This window comes from Castor canadensis, chromosome 1 (genome assembly GCF_047511655.1).
Source record: "Castor canadensis chromosome 1, mCasCan1.hap1v2, whole genome shotgun sequence".
Taxonomy (NCBI): domain Eukaryota; kingdom Metazoa; phylum Chordata; class Mammalia; order Rodentia; family Castoridae; genus Castor; species Castor canadensis.
Window position 1 is genome coordinate 80,801,602 of NC_133386.1, and position 5,068 is coordinate 80,806,669.

Genomic DNA, 5,068 nt, shown 5'->3' on the forward strand with positions numbered 1-5,068 from the left:
AGTTCCTCAACATTATAAAAGCTATATATGACAAACCTACAGCCAGCATTATACTTAACGGAGAAAAATTAAAACCATTCCCTCTAAAATCAGGAACCAGACAAGGATGCCCACTATCTCCACTCCTATTCAACATAGTACTGGAATTCCTAGCCAGAGCAATTAGGCAAGAAGAAGGAATAAAAGGAATACAAATAGGTAAAGAAACTGTCAAAATATCCCTATTTGCAGACGACATGATCCTATACCTTAAAGACCTAAAAAACTCTACTCAGAAGCTTCTAGACATCATCAATAGCTATAGCAAGGTAGCAGGATATAAAATCAACATAGAAAAATCATTAGCATTTCTATACACTAACAATGAGCAAACGGAAAAAGAATGTATGAAAACAATTCCATTTACAATAGCCTCAAAAAAAATCAAATACCTAGGTGTAAACCTAACAAAAGATGTGAAAGACCTCTACAAGGAAAACTATACACTTCTGAAGAAAGAGATTGAGGAAGACTATAGAAAGTGGAGAGATCTCCCATGCTCATGGATTGGTAGGATCAACATAGTAAAAATGTCTATACTCCCAAAAGTAATCTACATGTTTAATGCAATTCCCATCAAAATTCCAATGACATTCATCAAAGAGATTGAAAAATCTACTGTTAAATTTATATGGAAACACAAGAGGCCACGAATAGCCAAGGCAATACTCAGTCAAAAGAACAATGCAGGAGGTATCACAATACCTGACTTCAAACTATATTACAAAGCAATAATAATAAAAACAGCATGGTACTGGCACAAAAACAGACATGAAGACCAGTGGAACAGAATAGAGGATCCAGATATGAAGCCACACAACTATAAGCAACTTATCTTTGACAAAGGAGCTAAAAATATACGATGGAGAAATAGCAGCCTCTTCAACAAAAACTGCTGGGAAAACTGGTTAGCAGTCTGCAAAAAACTGAAACTAGATCCATGTATATCACCCTATACCAAGATTAACTCAAAATGGATCAAGGATCTTAATATCAGACCCCAAACTCTTAAGTTGATACAAGAAAGAGTAGGAAATACTCTGGAGTTAGTAGGTATAGGTAAGAACTTTCTCAATGAAACCCCAGCAACACAGCAACTAAGAGATAGCATAGATAAATGGGACCTCATAAAACTAAAAAGCTTCTGTTCATCAAAAGAAATGGTCTCTAAACTGAAGAGAACACCCACAGAGTGGGAGAAAATATTTGCCAACTATACATCAGACAAAGGACTGGTAACCAGAATATACAGGGAACTTAAAAAACTAAATTCTCCCAAAACTAATGAACCAATAAAGAAATGGGCAGGTGAACTAAACAGAACTTTCTCAAAAGAAGAAATTCAAATGGCCAGAAAACACATGAAAAAATGCTCACCATCTCTAGCAATAAAGGAAATGCAAATTAAAACCACACTAAGATTCCACCTCACCCCTGTTAGAATAGCCATCATCAGCAACACCACCAACAACAGGTGTTGGCGAGGATGCGGGGAAAAAGGAACCCTCTTACACTGTTGGTGGGAATGTAGACTAGTACAACCACTCTGGAAAAAAATTTGGAGGCTACTTAAAAAGCTGGACATCGATCTACCATTTGATCCAGCAATACCACTCTTGGGGATATACCCAAAAGACTGTTACTCCAGAGGCACCTGCACATCCATGTTTATTGCGGCACTATTCACAATAGCCAAGTTATGGAAACAGCCAAGATGCCCCAGCACTGACGAATGGATTAAGAAAATGTGGTATCTATACACAATGGAATTTTATGCAGCCATGAAGAAGAACGAAATGTCATCATTCGCTGGTAAATGGATGGAATTGGAGAACATCATTCTGAGTGAGGTTAGCCTGGCTCAAAAGACCAAAAATCGTATGTTCTCCCTCATATGTGGACATTAGATCAAGGGCAAACACAACAAGGGGACTGGACTATGAGCACATGATAAAAGCGAGAGCACACAAGGGAGGGGTGAGGATAGGTAAGACACCTAAAAAACTAGCTAGCATTTGTTGCCCTTAATGCAGAGAAACTAAAGCAGATACCTTAAAGCAACTGAGGCCAATAGGAAAAGGAGACCAGGAACTAGAGAAAAGGTTAGATTAAAAAGAATTAACCTAGAAGGTAACACCCACGCACAGGAAATCAATGTGAGTCAATGCCCTGTATAGCTATCCTTATCTCAACCAGCAAAACCCCTTGTTCCTTCCTATTATTGCTTATACTCTCTCTACAACAAAATTAGAGATAAGGGCAAAATAGTTTCTGCTGGGTATTGAGGGGGGGAGCGGGAGGGGGTGGAGTGGGTGGTAAGGGAGGGGGTGGGGGCAGGGGGGAGAAATAAACCAAGCCTTGTATGCACATATGAATAATAAAAGAAAAATGAAAAAAAAAAAAATAAGACTCAGGATCCTAACCCACCATAACTCCACGACAGTATCTAGACCAAAGCAAGTCACAAGGCCAGTCCAGGTTTACTGGACAAGAGAATGGACTCTACTTCTTCTAGGGCTCTACTCTAGGAGAGGCTTCGAGATCACATTTCAAGACCATTAGAAAAGTGGAAGAATTTGTAGCCATTTTCACAAACTACCACAATGAGTGAGGTGCTATTTATCCTTATTTTATATATGACAAGCTTAGACTGAAAAATAGTACAATGCCCAGCACAAAGTAGACATTCAATAAATATTATGAAAATAAAAGAATAGGGTCCTGAATAAATTGAATAATTAAATTAATATGTATTTAGCTAGAGCTATGATTAAGGACTGGGTTGTCTGTCTCCAAGGACTGATTCTTTCTCACTATTTTATATTTGCTCTTAAATATGAGGAATGAAATTTCAAATTTTAGTAGGATCCAATTATGGCCAGCTGGCAACTCCTGTTACTGGCCATAACAGAGTTACAAATGATGCAATGCTTTTAAGACATTGGATAACAGACAGAGCAGGTCTGTGATCTTTGAGAAGAGAGAAACAAAGAAGCAAACAATTTTTCCAGCATACTACTTAGAAATAGTTTCCAGTCTGCAGTACTAAGTAGGGGAATCCAAGCAGAACTTGGAAGTCTCTGTAAGTTTGAGATTCAAGTTCAACAAGCCAAGATAGCTAGAATTTACAAGAAAGAGTTCTGAAGAGGAAAAAGTTGCACAGAACTAGGTATAGTAGTAGATGCCTGCAATCACAGCTCTTGGAGGCTGAAGCAGGAGGATTGCAAGTTGAGGACCAATCTGTGCTAAGTAGTGAGACCCTGTCTAAAAAACAAAAGAAATATTTCGTAGAAATAAAACTCTAAAGAATAGATCTGTGAACACATAAAAAGACACTACTCAACTCCAGGGAAATAATCATTGAAAAAGCAGTAGGATGAACCAGTTGAAAAGCTGAAATAGTCCATATTCCCTCCAGATAGAGTAGAGAGATTTCACTGGGTAGAGTCCTACAAAGGATATTGCCTTAGCTGTGGGGAAAAATTAGCTCACAACAAGAGGCTTCTCTGCATTTAACAATGCCCTAATAAAGCTGAAAAAGACAACCTTTTAGTAATTTAGCTCTGCATCAAAGCAAAATGCAACACTCTTTAAAGCAATCTTTCAAAGAACAGCACTCAATATTAAGATGATTCACAATACCTTATATTCTATGACAAATCACCAGCAAGCAAGAATCAAGAAAATATTTGTGTCAAAACCAAAAGTAAAAGCAATCAGAGCTGGTGGAGTTATTCAAGTTGTAGAGCACCTGCCTAGCAAACATGAGGTCCTGAGTTCAAACCTCGGTGCCAAAAAATAAAAAACAATCAGAAGCAAAAAGCTGCATATGCCACATGATAAAATTTGAAGGCAAGAAAGAGCATTAAAAGCACTTTTATGCATATTCTGAATCTGTTGTGTGTATTCAGGAAGTATGAAAACACTACAATGATGAAGAAAGGGGCAGAATATATTTAAAAGACAAATGGAAGTTCATGAGATAAAAGACAATGGTTAAAATTTTAAAGATGTATTAAAAGTGAGAGCACACAAGGGAGGGATGAGGATAGATAAGACACCTAAAAAACTAGCTAGCATTTGTTGCCTTTAACACAGAGAAACTAAAGCAGATACCTTAAAGCAACTGGGGCCAATAGGAAAAGGGGACCAGGAACTAGAGAAAAGGTGAGATCAAAAAGAATTAACCTAGAAGGTAACACCCACGCACAGGAAATCAATGTGAGTCAACTTCCTGTATAGCTATCCTTATCTCAACCAGCAAAAACCCTTGTTCCTTCCTATTATTGCTTATACTCTCTCTTCAACAAAATTAGAAATAAGGGCAAAATAGTTTCTGCTGGGTATTGAGGGGGGGAGCGGGAGGGGGTGGAGTGGGTGGTAAGGGAGGGGGTGGGGGCAGGGGGGAGAAATGACCCAAGCCTTATATGCACATATGAATAAAACAAACAAACAAACAAAAGAATCATCACACCGGGTGTGATGGTGAATGTCTGTAATCCCAGGATTTGGGTGGCTGAGGTAGGAGGATCATGACCTTGGCTAAGTAATGAGAACTTGTCACAGAAAAAAGGCGGGGAGGGGTTGGCGGCTGGGGATGTGGCTGAGTGGTAGAGTGCTTGCCTAACAAACACAAAATAAATTGAAAAAAAAAAAAAGATGTATTGAGCCAGGTGCCAGTGGGTCACGCCTATAATCCTAGCTATTCAAAAGGCAGAGATAGGAGGATTGTGGATCAAAGTCAGCCCAGGCAAATAGTTCTTAAGACTCTGTCTCGAAAAAACCCCTCAGAAAATAGGCTGGTGGAGTGGCTCAAGCTGTAGGCCCTGAGTTCAAACTCCAGTACCTCAAGTATATACATATGTATGTACATGTATATATGTATATGTACACGTGTGTGTGTGTGTGTAGTGAATGTGATTAACAGCAGGTCATAGTGGCAGAAAAAAAGGTCTGTGAGCCCAAAACATAGGACTGTAAACTATCCAAAATGAAGCACAGAGAAGTCAGAAAAGTAAACAAATTTTAA